The 17,291-nt window shown below is 42.5% G+C and overlaps 1 protein-coding gene across 3 annotated transcripts in view; it reads left to right on the plus strand.

Moving 5' to 3' along the window:
- Positions 1 to 17,291, plus strand: part of LOC110487777 (transcription factor COE1-A) — a 152,000-nt gene that overhangs the window by 70,230 nt on the left and 64,479 nt on the right. The window lies entirely within an intron of this gene.

Raw genomic sequence — 17,291 nt, forward strand, 5'->3', positions numbered from 1 at the left:
TTGATGATCCGATAAATGGTTGATTCAGGTGCAATCTTACTGGCAGCAATATCCTTGCCTGTGAAGCCCTTTTTGTGCAAAGCAATGATGACGGCACGTGTCTCCTTGCAGGTAACCATAGTTGACAGTGGAAGGACAATGATTCCAAGAACTACCCTCCGTTTGAAGCTTCCAGTCTGTTATTTGAACTCAATCAGCATGACAGAGTGATGTCCAGCCTTGTCCTCCTCAACACTCACACCTGTGTTAACGAGAGAATCACTGACATGATGTTAGCTGGTCCTTTTGTGTCAGGGCTGAAATGCAGTGGAAATGTTTTTTGGGGAATTCAGTTCCATTTGCATGGCAAAGAGGGGCTTTGCAATTAATTGATTCACTCTTCATAACATTCTGGAGTATATGCAAATTGCCATCATACAAACTGAGGCAGCAGACTGTGAAAATGTATATTTGTGTCATTCTCAAAACTTTTGGCCTCGACTGTACACAGGTAAATACACCTTCATTTAACAAGCCTGGATGCTACATATACATACACAGGTAAAAACAGAGAGAGAGGGGAGGGGGAGAGAGGAGTGAGGAAAGAGGAGAGGAGAGGAGTGGGGAGAGAGGGCAGAGAGGGGATTGGGGAGAGTGGAGAGGAGTGGGGAGAGAAAAGGGGAGAGGAGAGAGCAGAGGGAGAGGAGAGGAGGGTAGAAAGGACTAAGGGATTACCATGGTCAGCCATCTTGGTCTCCTGGGTTGTGGTTGGCTCCAGTCTGGGTCCAGTTGCCAGTGGTAATCATAGAGAACTGGCATGGTGTGGTTTGGCTGCTGGCAAAGGAAATGGCACGTAGACATACAAACACTGCCACACACACATATATGCATATGCAGACATCACACAAACACAGATAAATACACACACACGCACGCACACACACACACACACACTGGGGACAGCTGGTATCACTAATCAACTTGTGTTGGGGAGAGGAAACGAGCAGACCTAATTAAGTCAACACACACCCAATACTGCTGCCACTACTGGAATACACACACACACACACACACACACACACACACACACACACACACACACACACACACACACACACACACACACACACACACACACACACACACACACACACACACACACGCACACACGCACACACACACAGGGCAGAGTGGCTAGAGAAAAGGAAACTGTGTGTATTTACCCTATTCACATGTAAAGCTGTTTTTATGGCATATTCTGGACATCCTGCTTTTCTCTCTTTCCCTCTCTCTCTCTTTTATACAAGTTCATTTCCATGTATCACCATTCATCAAAAAGGCTTCAAGCCCTTCCTCCAGGCAGAGTTGTAATCCTGTAATCCTGTCTGTTAGGGGCTGTAAAGAGCTGTGAGGTGCTAGCAGACTTCTGGCTGTAGATTGGGTTTGTGTTCCAAATGGCACCCTATTCCCTATATAGTGCACTACTTTTGACCAGAGCCCTACGGGTCTTGATTAAAGGTAGTCCTCTATATAGGTAATAGGATGCTATTTGGGACCCATTTTGAAGGCGCATGATGACGAACATCTCTTCTCACTCAGAAGTGAATCCTCTCCTCTTCAGAATGCAGCCCCCACTGCTTAGCAACCTCTTAGCAACCGCTTATCACTACTGATATTAAAAGACCCTGCTGCTGGAGCATATAAAATAATAACATTTTATTGGTCGCATGCACATATTTTGCAGATATTATCGCAGGCGCAGCGAGCTGATTATTTTTTTTTAGCTCCAACAGTGCAATAATATCTAACAATAAAAAAACAGTAAACACAAATCCCCAAAATATTAATAGAAAGAAATTACGAAATGTCAGAACAAGTAATGTCAGAGTTCGGAATATAAATATATATACACTGAGGGTACAAAACATGAGCAACACCTGCTCTTTCCATGACTTTGACTGACCAGGTGAATCCAGGTGAAAGATATGATCCCTTATTGATGTCACCTGTTACATACACTTCAATCAGTGTAGATAGGAGAGGAGACAGGTTAAAGAAGGACGTTTTAACCTTGAGACATGGATGGTGTGTGTGTGTGTCATTCAGAGGGTGAATGGGCAAGACACAATATTTAAGTGCCTATGAACTGGTTTGGTAGTAGGTGCTAGGCGCAACAGTTTGAGTGTTTCAACAACTGCAATGCTGCTGGGTTTCTCATGCTTAACAGTTTCCCGTGTGTATCAAGAGTGGTCCACTACCCAAAGGACATCCAGCCAACTTGACACAACTGCGGGAAGCATTTGAGTCAACATGGGACAGGATCCCTGTGGAACACTTTCAACACCTTGTACAGTCCATGTCCTGCTGAGTTGAGGCTGTTCTGAGGGTAAAGGCAAGCGGTGCAACTCAACATTAAGGTGTTCCTAATGTGTTGCACACTCAGTGTATATATGTATATATTTACAGTTGAAATCGGAAGTTTACATACACCTTAGCCAAATACATTTAAACTCAGTTTTTCACAATTCCTGACATTTAATCCAAATAAAAATTCCCTCGCTTAGGTCAGTTAGGATCACCACTTTATTTTAAGAATGTGAAATGTCAGAATAATAGTAGAGAGAATTATTTATTTCAGCTTTTATTTATTTCATCACATTCCCAGTGGGTCAGAAGTTTACATACACTCAAATAGTATTTGTTAACATTGCCTTTAAATTGTTTAATTTGAGTCAAACGTTTCAGGTAGCCTTCCACAAGCTTCCCACAATAAGTTGGGTGAATTTTGGCCCATTCCTCCTGACAGAGTTGCTGTAACTGAGTCAGGTTTGTAGGCCTCCTTGCTCGCACGTGCTTTTTCAGTTCTGCCCACACATTTTCTATAGGATTGAGGTCAGGGCTTTGTGATGGCCACTCCAGTACCTTGAATTTGTTGTCCTTAAGCCATTTTGCCACAACCTTATGCTTGGGGTCATTGTCCATTTGGAAGACGCATTTGCAACCAAGCTTTAACTTCCTGACTGATGTCTTGAGATGTTGCTTCAATATATCCACATAATTTTCCCTCTGATGATGCCATCTATTTTGTGAAGTGCACCAGTCCCTCCTGCAGCAAAGCACCCCCACAACATGATGCTGCCACCCCCGTGCTTCATGGTTGGGATGGTGTTCTTCTTCTTGCAAGCCTCCCCCTTTTCCTCCAAACATGATGATGGTCATTATGGCCAAACAGTTCTATTTTTGTTTCATCAGACCAGAAGACATTTCTCCACAAGGTACGATCTTTGTCTCCATGTGCAGTTGCAAACTGTAGTCTGGCTTTTTTATGGCGGTTTTGGAGCAGTGGCTTCTTCCTTGCTGAGCAGCCTTTCAGGTTATGTTGATATAGGACTTGTTTACTGTAGATATAGATACTTTTGTACCTGCTTCCTCCAGCATCTTCACAAGTTCCTTTGCTGTTGTTCTGGGATTGATTTGCACTTTTCGCACCAAAGTACGTTCATCTCTAGGAGACAGAACGTGTCTCCTTCCTGAGCGGTATGATGTCTGCGTGGTCCCATGGTGTTTATACTTGCATACTATTGTTTGTACAGATGAACGTGGTACCTTCAGGCATTTGGAAATTGCTCCCAAGGATGAACCAGACTTGTGGAGGTCTACAAACTTTTTTCTGAGGTCTTGGCTGATTTCTTTTGATTTTCCCATGATGTCAAGCAAAGAGGCACTGAGTTTGAAGGTAGGCCTTGAAATAAATTCACAGGTACACCTCCAATTGACTCAAATTATGTCAATTAGCCTATCAGAAGCTTCTAAAGCCATGACATAATTTTCGGGAATTTTCCAAGCTGTTTAAAGGCACAGTCAACTTAGTGTATGTAAACTTCTGACCCACTGGAATTGTGATACAGCGAATTATAAGTGAAATAATCCGTCTGTAAACAACTGGTGGAAAAATGACTTGTGTCGTGCACAAAGTAGATGTCCTAACCGACTTGCCAAAACTATAGTTTGTAACAAGAAATTTGTGGAGTGGTTGAAAAACGAGTTTTAATGACTCCAACCTAAGTGTATCTAAACTTCCGTATTCAACTGTATATATAGTACTAATCAAAAGTTTGGACACACCTACTCATTCCAGGCTTTTTCTTTATTTTAATTATTTTCTACATTGTAGAACAATAGTGAAGACATCAAAACTATGAAATAACACATATGGAATCATGTAGTAACCCAAAAAGTATTAAACAAATCAAAATATGTTTTATATTTGCGATTCTTCAAAGTAGCCACCCTTTGCCTTGATGACAGCGTTGCACACTCTTGGCATTCTCTTAACCAGATTCACCTGGAATGCTTTTCCAACAGTCTTGAAGGAGTTCCCACACATTTGTTGGCTGCTTCTCCTTCCCTCTACAGTCCAACTCATCCCAAAACATCTCAATTGGGTTGAGGTTGGGTATTTGTGGCAGCCAGGTCATTGGTCAAATTTATTTTGTGTAATTTCTTTCCTTCTTAATGCATTGGAGCCAATCAGTTGTGTTGTGACAAGGTATTTGTTTTTAAGCTTTATTTAATACACAATGACAGCCTAGGAACAGTGGGTTAACTGCCTTGTTCAGCGGCAGAAGGACATATTTGTACCTTGTCAGTTCGGGGACTCGATCTAGCAACCTTTGGTTACTGGCCAAATGCTCTAACCACTAGGCTACCTGCCGCCCCATGTAGGGGTGGTATACAGAAGATAGCCCTATTTGGTAAAATACCAAGTCCATATTAAGGCAAGAACAGCTCTAATAAGCAACGAGAAACAACAGTCCATCATTACTTTAAGACATGAAGGTCAGTCAATCCACAACTTTTGACTGGTACTTTATATGTATATATTGGTGTGTATAGACAGAATGGACAGTATGTCAATTGAAATGGTGTGTACAGTAGTAATATAGGATGAACCTTGACAAGAATACAGTATATTCATACGAAGTGGGTAAAACAGTATATAAACATAATTAAAGTGACCTGTGTTCAATGACTATGTATATAGGGAAGCAGTCTCTAAGGTGCAAGGTAGAGTACCGGGTGGTACCCGGCTAGTAACAGTGACTAAGTTCAGTGCAGGGTACTGGGCGGAGGCCAGCTAATGGTGACTATTTAACAGTGGCCTGGAGACAGAAGCTGTTTATCAGTATCTCAGTCCCAGCTTTGATGCGGTTACAGATGGTGCAATTGCCGTACCAGGCTGTGATACAGCCTGACAGGATGCTCTCATTGGTGCATCTGTAGAGGTCTGTGAGGGACTTAGGAGCCAAGCCGAATATCTTCTGCCTCCTGAGGTTGACGATGCTGTTGTGCCTTCTTCACGACACTGTCTGTGTGAAGGGACCATTTCAGGTAGTCTTTGATGTGCACAAGGAACTTGAAGCTGTTCACCTTCTCCACTGCGGCCTGCCAATGCAGATGGGGATGTGCCTTCTCTGCTGTCTTCTGAAGTTCGTGATCAGCTCCTTCATTTTGTTGATGTTGGAGGAGAGATTATTTTCCTGGCACAACTCTGCCAGGGCTCTCACATCCTCCCTATAGGCTGTCTCGTTGTTGTTAATCAAGCCTACAACTGTTGTGTTGTCTGCAAACTTGATGTTTGAATTGGAGATGTGCGTTGCCCCGCAGTAATGGGTGAACAGGGAGTCCAGGAGGGAGCTGAGCACTCACCCTTGTGGGGCCCCCGTGTTAAGGGTCAGCATGGCGCAAGTATTGTTGCCTACCTTCACTAACCTGGGGTCGGCCCATCAGGATGTTCAGGACCCAGTTGCACAAAGACGGATTCAGACCCAGGGCCCCGATCTTAGTGATGAGCTTGGAGGGCACTATGATGTTGAATACTGAGTTGTAGTCAATGAACAGCATTCTTACATAGGTATTCCTCTTGTCCACATGGGGTAGTGTGCAGTGCCATGGCGATAACGTAATCCGTGATCTGTTGGGGCGGTATGCAAACTGAAGTGGGTCTAGGGTGGCCGGTAAGGTGGAGGTGAGATGATCATTGACTAGTCTCTCAAAGCACTTCATGATGACAGAAGTGAGTGCTACGGGCGATAGTCATTTAGTTCAGCTACCTTCACTTTCTTGGGTACAAGAACAATGGTGGACATGTTGAAGCAAGTGGGGACAGCAGACTGGGATAGGGATTGATTGAATATGTCCGTAAACACTCTAGCAAGCGGGTCTGCGCATGCTCTGAGGACTTGGCATGGGATGGCCTCTGGCTCACCAGCCTTGCGAGGGTTAACACGTTTAAATGTCTTACTCACGTCTGCCACGGAGAACGAGAACTCACAGGCCTTGTGAGTGGCGGTGGCCCGCGTCGGCGTCTCTGTGTTTTCTGCGAAGAAGGGACACGCACATTTACACACACACACACATACACACATACAAAAGCCAATACCCTCTCTCTCTCTCTCTCTCTCTCTCTCTCTCTCTCTCTCTCTCTCTCTCTCTCTCTCTCTCTCTCTCTCTCTCTCTCTCTCTCACACATTAAGTTTAGTATTTCTGGGCTCAGTACTGATTAGGTATGTGTGAAGCATCAGTCAGCAGTCAGCAGTCCGCAGTCATCAGTCAGCAGGGCTGGGGATGCTGTTAGGACAGGACAGGGACAGGAGAAGACTAAAGTACAGCAACAGAATATTAACAGGCTGAAAGACTATGTGGGTCCCAAATGGTTCCCTATTCCCTATGTAAAGTCCATAGGACCTGGTCAAAAGTAGTGCACTACATGTGCCATTTAACTGCCATTCTCTCAAAGTTCTATCGGACTAGTATTCCACAGGCGGGTGGAGAGAGCAAGACGTTGTTTGTCATTTTTATATCGGGCTGAACTGTGAAATGAAAGGACTTCAATCTGTACCTGTATTACTGGCATTAGTATCAATGTGTAGCATATAGTAGATGGACCTTAGAAGCACACACACACACACAAATACACACACACACAGAATCTATTTGTCTCTCTCTCTCTCTCTCTCTGTGTCAATTCAATTTCAATGTAAGGGCTTTATTGGCATGAAACATATGTTTACATTGCCAAAACACGTGAAGTAGATTATAAACAACAGTAAAAAGGTACTGTAAACTTTAAGCACTCTGAAAAGTTCCAAAATAATACATTCATTACAAATGTCATATTATGTGCAAATAGTACAAAATGGAATATAAATCAAATGAAATATGGACACAGGATAAAATAAATAAACATAAATATGGGTTGTATTTACAGTGGTGTTTGTTCTTCACTGGTTGCCCTTTTCTCATGGTAACAGGTCACAAATCCTACTGCTGTGATGTTACACTGTGGAATTTCACCCAATAGATATGGGAGTTTATCAAAATTGGATTTGTTTTCAAATTATTTGTGGATCAGTGTAATCTGAGGGAAATATGTGTCTCTAATATGTTCATACATTTGGCAGGAGGTTAGGAAGTGCAGCTCAGTTTCCACCTCCTTTTGTGGGCAGTGTGCATATAGCCTGTCTCATCTTGAGAGCCATGTCTGCCTACGGCGGCCTTTCTCAATAGCAAGGCTATGCTCACTGAGTCTGTACATAGTCAAAGCTTTCTTTAAGTTTGGGTCAGTCACAGTGGTCAGGTATTCTGCCTGCTCTGTTTTTTTGTTAATTCTTTCCAATGTGTTAAATAATTACTATACCAGTCAAAAGTTTGGACACACCTACTCATTCAAGGGTTTTTCTTTATTTTGACTATTTTATACATTGTAGAATAATAGTGAATACTTCAAAACTATGAAATAACCCATATAGAATCACATGGTAAGCAAAACAAATTTTTAAATAGGAAGGCTATTTCCACCGGTCTAATGACCATTGCTCGTGATTCATGGCCAAAGCAAGTCCCTTCTTCTTATTGGTGTCCTTTAGTAGTGGTTTCTTTGCGGCAATTCAACCCTGAAGGCCTGATTCACACAGTCTCCTCTGAACAGTTGATGTTGAGATGTGTCTGTTACTGAAGCATTTATTTATTTGGGTTTAAATAGTTAAAACCTTCCAGCGCCGACAGAGATGGCCGCCTCTCTTCTCGTTCCTAGGAAACTATGCAGTATTTTGTTTTTTAGATACACAGATGATAGGATAGAGGGATAGATACAGAGAGGATAGGAGGATATGATAGAGGGTAATATACATAGATGATAGGATAGAGGGATATATACATAGATGATAGGATAGAGGGATATATACATAGATGATAGGATAGAGGGATATGTACATAGTGGATAGGATAGAGGGATATATACATAGAGGATAGGATAGAGGGTAATATACATAAATGATAGGATAGAGGGATATATACAGAGGATAGGATAGAGGGTAATATACATAGTGGATAGGATAGAGGGATATATACATAGAGGATAGGATAGAGGGATAGATACAGAGAGGATAGGATAGAGGGATATATACATAGATGATAGGATAGAGGGATATATACATAGATGATAGGATAGAGGGATAGATAACACTTCCAGCGCCGACAGAGATGGCCGCCTCGCTTCGCGTTCCTAGGAAACACAGTATTTTGTTTTTTTTAGGTTTCATTACATACAGTCGGGAGGAACTACTGAATATAAGAGCAACGTCAACTCACCATCATTACGACCAGGAATACGACTTTCCCGAAGCGGATCCTGTATTTTGCCTTCCACCCAGGACAATGGATCGGATCCCAGCCGGCGAACCAACGTCGCCGTAAAGGGGAAAACGAAGCGGTCTTCTGGTCAGGCTCCGGAGACGGGCACATCGCGCACCACTCCCTAGCATACTACTTGCCAATGACCAATCTCTTGACAACAAGGTTGATGAAATCCGATCAAGGGTAGCATTGCAGAGGGACATCAGAGACTGTAACATTCTTTGCATCACGGAAACATGGCTCACTCGAGACACGCTATCGGAGTCGGTACAGCCAGCTTGTTTCTTCACACATCGCGACGACAGAAACAAGCATCTTTCTGGTAAGAAGAAGGGCGGGGAGGGGCATGCCTTATGATTAACGAGACGTGGTGTGATCATAACAACATACAGGAACTCAAGTCCTTTTGTTCACCTGACTTAGAATTCCTCACAATCAAATGTCGACCGCATTATCTACCAAGAGAATTCTCTTCAATTATAATCACAGCCGCATATATTCCCCCCCAAGCAGACACATTGATGGCCCTGAACAAACTTTATTTGACTCTATGTAAACTGGAAACCACATATCCTGAGGTTGCATTCATTGTAGCTGGGGATTGTAACAAGGCTAATCTGAAAGCAAGACTCCCTAAATTCTTTCAGCATATCGATTGTGCAACCAGGGCTGGTAAAACCCTGGATCATTGTTATTCTAACTTCCGCGACGCATATAAGGCCCTCCCCTGCCCTCCTTTCGGAAAAGCTGACCACGACTCCATTTTGTTGCTCCCAGCCTATAGACAAGAGACTAAAACAGGAAGCTCCCGCACTCAGGTCTGTTCAACGCTGCTCCGACCAATCTTATTCCATGCTTCAAGACTGCTTCGATCACGTGGATTGGGATATGTTCCGCATTGCGTCCAACAACAACATTGACGAATACGCAGATTCGGTGAGCGAGTTCATTAGCAAGTGCATCGGCGATGTCGTACCCACAGCAACTGTTAAAACATTCCCAAAGCGGAAACCGTGGATTGATGGCAGCATTCGGGCAAAACTGAAAGCGCGAACCACTGCTTTTAACCAGGGCAAGGTGACCGGAAACATGACCGAATACAAACAGTGTAGCTATTCCCTCCGCAAGGCAATCAAACAAGCTAAGCGTCAGTATAGAGACAAAGTAGAGTCGCAATTCAATGGCTCAGACACAAGAGGTATGTGGCAGGGTCTACAGTCAATCACGGATAACAAAAAGAAAACAAAAAGAAAACCAGAAGATCAGGATGTCTTGCTCCCAGACAGACTAAATAACTTCTTTGTTCGCTTTGAGGACAATACAGTGCCACTGACACGGTCCGCTACCAAAACCTGTGGACTCTCCTTCACTGCAGCCGATGTGAGTAAACATTTAAATATGTTAACCCTCGCAAGGCTGCAGGCCCAGACGGCATCCCCAGCCACATCCTCATAGCAACCTCAGGAGGCTGAAGAAATTTGGCTTGTCACCAAAAGCACTCACAAACTTTTACAGAAGCACAATCAAGGTCATCCTGTCAGGCTGTATCACCGCCTGGTACGGCAACTGCTCCGCCCACAACCGTAAGGCTCTCCAGAGGGTAGTGAGGTCTGCACAACGCATCACCGGTGGCAAACTACCTGCCCTCCAGGACACCTACACCACCCGATGTCAAAGGAAGGCCATATAGATCATCAAGGACAACAACCACCCGAGCCACTGCCTGTTCACCCTGCTATCATCCAGAAGGCGAGGTCAGTACAGGTGCATCAAAGCAGGGACCTCGAGACTGAAAAACTGCTTATATCTCATTGCCATCAGACTGTTAAACAGCCACCACTAACATTGAGTGGCTGCTGCCAACACACTGACTCAACTCCAGCCACTTTAATAATGGAAAATTGATGTAAAAAATGTACAGGTGCATCAAAGCAGGGACCTCGAGACTGAAAAACTGCTTATATCTCATTGCCATCAGACTGTTAAACAGCCACCACTAACATTGAGTGGCTGCTGCCAACACACTGACTCAACTCCAGCCACTTTAATAATGGAAAATTGATGTAAAAAATGTATTACTAGTCACTTTAAACAATGCTACTTAATATAATGTTTACATACCCTACATTATTCATCTCATATGTATATACTGTACTCGATACCATCTACTGCATCTTGCCTATGTCGTTCTGTACCATCACTCATTCATATATCTTTATGTACATATTCTTCATTCCTTTACACTTGTGTGTATAAGGTAGTTGTGGAATTATTAGGTTAGATTACTCGTTGGGTATTACTGCATTGTCGGAACTAGAAGCACAAGTATTTCGCTACACTCGCATTAACATCTGCTAACCATGTGTATGTGACAAATGCAATTTGATTTGTTTTGATCTGAGGTGCAGTGAACTCTAATGAACTTATCCTCGGCAGCAGAGGTAAGTCTAGGTCTTCTTTACCGGTGGCGGTCCTCATGAGACCCAGTTTCATCACTTGATGGGTTTTGTGACTGCACTTCTTCTTGAAATGTTCTGTATTGTAAGGGTTTTCTTTAGGTGAAGTAGAGGCGGACCAAAACGCAGCGTGGTTATATTGATTCATGTTTAATAAAAAAAGATAAACACGAACACTACAAAACAATAAACGTGGAAAAACAAAAACAGCCCTATCTGGTGCAAAACACAGAGACAGGAACAATCACCCACAAACACACAGTGAAACCCAGGCTACCTAAGTATGATTCTCAATCAGAGACAACTAATGACACCTGCCTCTGATTGAGAACCGTACTAGGCCGAAACATAGAAATACCCAAATCATAGAAAATCAAACATAGACTGCCCACCCCAACTCACGCCCTGACCATACTAAATAAATACAAAACAAAGGAAATAAAGGTCAGAACGTGACACATATTGACATACCTTTTTGTCTTAAAGTAATGATGGACTGTCATTTCTCTTTACTTATTTGAACTGTTCCTGCCATAATATGAACTTGGTATTTTACCAAATAGGGCTATATTTCTTATACCCTTACCTTGTCACAACAGAAATGATTGACTCAATAGAAAAAAAAGTTAACTTTTAACAAGGCACACATGTTAATTAAAATGCATTCCAGGTGACTACCTCATGAAGCTGGTTGAGAGAATGACAAGAGTGTGCAAAGCTGTCATCAAGGCAAAGGGTGACTACTCTGAAAAATTACAAGTATAAAATATATTTTCATTTGTTGCCATTTTTTTGTTTACTATATCATTCCATATGTGTTATTTTATAGTTTTGAAGTCTTCACTATTTTTCTACCATGTCGAAAATAGTAAAAATAAAGACAAGTCCTTGAATAAGTAAGTGTGTCCAAACTCTTGACTGGTACTGTATCTTTGTGTTTTCTCATGATTTGGTTGGGTCTAATTGTGTTGTTGTCCTGGGGCTCTGTAGGGTGTGTTTGTGTTTGTGAACAGAGCCCCAGGACCAGCTTGCTTAGGGGACTCTTCTCCAGGTTCATCTCTCTGTAGGTGATGGCTTTGTTATGGAAGGTTTGGGAATCGCTTCCTTTTAGGGACTTGAGTTCTGGATTTTGATAATTAGCGTGTATCAGCCATATTCTGCTCTGCATACATTATTTGGTGTTTGACATTGTACACAGAGGATGTTTTTGCAGAATTCTGCATGCAGAGTCTCAATTTGGAGTTTGTCCCATTTTGTGAATTATAGGTTGGTGAACGGACCCCAGACCTCACAACTGTAAAGAGCAATGGGTTCTATAACTGATTCAAGTATTTTTAGGCAGATCCTAATTGGTATGTCGAATTTTATGTTCCTTTTGATGGCATAGAAGTCCCTTGCCTTGTCTCACAAATTTCACAGCTTTGTGGAAGTTACCTGTGGCGCTGATGTTTAGGCCAAGGTATGTATAGTTTTTTTGTGCTCTAGGGCAACAGTGTCTAGATGGAATTTGTATTTGTGGTCCTGGTGACTGGACCTTTTGTGGAACACCATTATTTTTGTCTTACTGAGATTAACTGTCAGGGCCCAGGTCTGACAGAATCTGTGCAGAAGATCTAGGTGCTGCTGTAGGGCCTCCTTGATTGGGGGCAGAAGCAACAGATCATCAGCAAACAATAGACATTTGACTTCAGATTCTATATGGTGAGGCCTGGTGTTGCAGACTGTTCTAGTGTGGGGCTTAACCTGCATCCCTGTCTCACCCCACCCCTTTGGAAAGAAATGTGTGTGTTTTTTGCCAATTCTAACCGCACACTTGTTTGTGTACATGGATTTTATAATATCATTTGTTTTTCCCCAAACACCACTTTCTATCAATTTGTAGAGCAAACCCTCATGCCAAATTGTGTCAGAAGCATTTTGAAATCAACAAAACATGAGAATACTTTGCCTTTGTTTTGGTTTGTTTGTTTGTCGATTAGGGTGTGCAGGGTGAATACATGGTCTGTTGTACGGCAATTTGGTAAAAAGCCAATTTGACATTTGCTCAATACATTGTTTTCACTGAGGAAATGTACGAGTCTGCTGTTAATGATAATGCAGAGGATTTTCCCAGGTTGCTGTTGATGCATATCCCACAGTAGTTATCGGTGTCAAATTTGTCTCCACTTTTGTGGATTGGGGTGATCAGTCCTTGGTCCCAAATATTGGGGAATATGCCAGAGCTAAAGATGATGTTAAAGAGTTTAAAAATAGCCAATTGGAATTTGTTGTCTGTATATTTTATCATTTCATTGAGGATACCATGAACACCACAGGCCGTTTTGGGTTGGAGGGTTTGTATTTTGTCTTGTAATTCATTCAATGTAATTGGAGATAATAGTTTAATAGTTGATTATAAGATTTGTATTTGATCATGTATATGTTTTTGCTGTTTGTTCTATGTTATACAGCCAAAAAGCTTGGAGAAGTGGTTTACCCATACATCTCCATGTTGGATGGATAACTCTTCCTGTTGTTATTTGTTTAGTGTTTTCCAATTTTCCCAGAAGTGGTCTGTCCCTCTCTCGCGCTCTTTCTCTCTCGCACTCTCTCTCACTCTCTCTGTCTCACACACACACACACACACACACACACACACACACACACACACACACAATAACAGTAGAGTGCAGTAGTGAGGATGTCTATTACTCTCTCTAATTCAGTCCTTTATTGAGCTACTGTTGATTAAAACTCTGGTAGAGATTTCTTAGAGCATTCTTTCTCACACACACTCAGTTTACTCTCAGATACAGTATCTACAGCCAGTCACAGTTCCTTTAGAAACTCCATATTAAGGGGATATTCAAATTAGATGTAGGGTTTAAGCCCTCTCTCCTCCTTCCTGCTAAATGGAATGGTAGGAAGGAATTGGAATGTACAGATGGTGGAACGCCTCATTCTAATCTACCCTAAAGATCAGTATTTGATTTATGTCGATTATAGGATTTTTCATTTTGCGCTTTTATGATGGGCCTAGTAATTTTACTGTAATCTTAAATCCTAGATTAGTTGAACTTTTGGTATTATCATAGTGAAATGTCATATTTACTTACATTAATTGGTAAAATTCTCAAATTCAATAGGCAGGCTTTCCTGTATAAAAAACAAGTGATATTTTATAGGTCTGAGAGAGAGAGATGGAGGGAGAGAGAGAGAGAGAGACAGAGAGAGAGGGAGATGAGATTATCAGAGGTGGAACAAATGTTCTTACAGGAGGTTAAGTGTTCTTGTTCGTGATTCATACTACAGGGAGATAGATTACTGGCTGTCTAACCTCTCATCCATCCTCCTCATACCCTCCTCCCATCCATCCTTCCCTCCTCTTCCCCTTCTCCTCCCATCATCCTCCTCCTATCCGTCCCCCCTTCCTCCTTCCCTCTTCTTCCCCTTCCTCTTCCTCCTTACCAACCTCCTTCCCTCCTCCAGCTCTCCTCCGTCCCTCCCTAGCTCATAGACATCTCCTACCCTCTAGTCCTGTGGATGGTGGTGTGACTTTATGAAACTCCCATGCGTATTGATCCTGATGATGGAGCTGATCGAGGTGATTGGGAGGTCAATTCCGACAGTTGCTGATTCTAAAGTTTATGATGTATTAATGTAGGTATGTTTTACTGGTTAGGATTTAGTAGTTTTGTGATGTGATTTATTTATGATTCACTTTATCTCTATCTTGCCCTCTCTCTCTCTCTCTTGCTCTTTTTCACACGCATACACACACTCGCACACACACACACACACACTCGCACACACACACACACACACTCGCACACACACACACACACACACACACACACACACGGACACACACACACACGGACACACACAGACACACACAGACACACACAGACACACAGAGAGACTATGTAGTTGTTCATATCTAAAAGGCTCTTGACTTTACTAACATTTAATATCTTCTGAAAAACCATAGCCCCTCAGCCGGTTAGTGTAGTAAGCATGCAGGAATATAGGTTTTTACGGTGACCGTATTACCGCCGCACCGGCGGTCACAGTAATTAGGCTTCTCCAAGCTCTGATGCTGCTGATGGTCTAGGTAGCCTACCGAACCTGCTAACTGCCTGGCACTCAGGACTCTATTGTCCCTCTAATCACTCTGACATCAATGCAAATGGATTCTACAATGGATTCAAACACTTGATCTAATCATGAGAGCCCATGAGCTCCTGCTGCGTCACATTTATATAGGCTTGGCAATTGCGTGACAAAACAGAGTGATGGCCTCTATTAACTTTCCTAATATTAAGCACATTGCTTCTCTTTATAACAGGAGTACCTGGCTGGCGTGAAAATGAACCACGTGAAAAGCATCCTCCGTTCGCTTTTTAAGTGAATAGATGACATGTATTTTTCCGCTGCCCCTTTAGTATATGTGTCACGTGTGCGCCCTCTCCGGTCTCTTGGTCACCAGTCTGCTCGTTATGGCGCACACCTGTCACCATCGTTACTCGCACCTGCGCATCATCAGACACACCTGGACTCCATCACCTCCCTGATTACCTTCTCTTTATATCTCTCTCCCTTTGGTTCCTTCTCTTTATATCTCTCTCCCTTTGGTTCCTTCCCTTTATATCTCTCTCCCTTTTGGTTCCTTCCCTTTATATCTCTCTCCCTTTGGTTCCTTCTCTTTATATCTCTCTCCCTTTGGTTCCTTCTCTTTATATCTCTCTCCCTTTGGTTCCTTCTCTTTATATCTCTCTCCCTTTGGTTCCTTCTCTTTATATCTCTCCCCCTTTGGTTCCTTCCCTTTATATCTCTCTCCCTTTGGTTTCTTCTCTTTATATCTCTCTCCCTTTTGGTTCCTTCTCTTTATATCTCTCTCCCTTCGGTTCCTTCCCTTTATATCTCTCCCCCTTTGGTTCCTTCTCTTTATATCTCTCCCTTTTGGTTCCTTCTCTTTATATCTCTCTCCCTTTTGGTTCCTTCTCTTTATATCTCTCTCCCTTTTGGTTTCTTCTCTTTATATCTCTCTCCATTTGGTTCCTTCCCTTTATATCTCTCTCCCTTTTGGTTCCTTCTCTTTATATCTCTCTCCCTTCGGTTCCTTCCCTTTATATCTCTCTCCCTTTGGTTCCTTCTCTTTATATCTCTCTCCCTTTTGGTTCCTTCTCTTTATATCTCTCTCCCTTTTGGTTCCTTCTCTTTATATCTCTCTCCCTTTGGTTCCTTCTCTTTATATCTCTCTCCCTTTGGTTCCTTCCCTTTATATCTCTCTCCATTTGGTTCTTTCCCTTTATATCTCTCTCCCTTTGGTTCCTTCTCTTTATATCTCTCTCCCTTTGGTTCCTTCTCTTTATATCTCTCTCCCTTTGGTTCCTTCCCTTTATATCTCTCTCCCTTTTGGTTCCTTCTCTTTATATCTCTCTCCCTTTGGTTCCTTCTCTTTATATCTCTCTCCCTTTGGTTCCTTCCCTTTATATCTCTCTCCATTTGGTTCCTTCCCTTTATATCTCTCTCCCTTTGGTTCCTTCTCTTTATATCTCTCTCCCTTTGGTTCCTTCTCTTTATATCTCTCTCCCTTCGGTTCCTTCCCTTTATATCTCTCTCCCTTTTGGTTCCTTCTCTTTATATCTCTCTCCATTTGGTTCCTTCTCTTTATATCTCTCTCCCTTTGGTTCCTTCTCTTTATATCTCTCTCCCTTTTGGTTCCTTCCCTTTATATCTCTCTCCCTTTTGGTTCCTTCCCTTTATATCTCTCTCCCTTTGGTTCCTTCCCTTTATATCTCTCTCCCTTCGGTTTCTTCTCTTTATATCTCTCTCCCTTTGGTTCCTTCCCTTTATATCTCTCTCCCTTTGGTTCCTTCCCTTTATATCTCTCTCCCTTTGGTTCCTTCCCTTTATATCTCTCTCCCTTTTGGTTCCTTCTCTTTATATCTCTCTCCCTTTGGTTCCTTCTCTTTATATCTCTCTCCCTTTTGGTTCCTTCCCTTTATATCTCTCCCCCTTTGGTTCCTTCTCTTTATATCTCTCTCCCTTTTGGTTCCTTCCCTTTATATCTCTCTCCCTTTGGTTCCTTCTCTTTATATCTCTCTCCCTTTGGTTCCTTCCCTTTATATCTCTCTCCCTTTGGTTCCTTCTCTTTATATCTCTCTCCCTTTGGTT

Source organism: Oncorhynchus mykiss, chromosome 14 (assembly GCF_013265735.2).
Source record: "Oncorhynchus mykiss isolate Arlee chromosome 14, USDA_OmykA_1.1, whole genome shotgun sequence".
Lineage (NCBI taxonomy): Eukaryota > Metazoa > Chordata > Actinopteri > Salmoniformes > Salmonidae > Oncorhynchus > Oncorhynchus mykiss.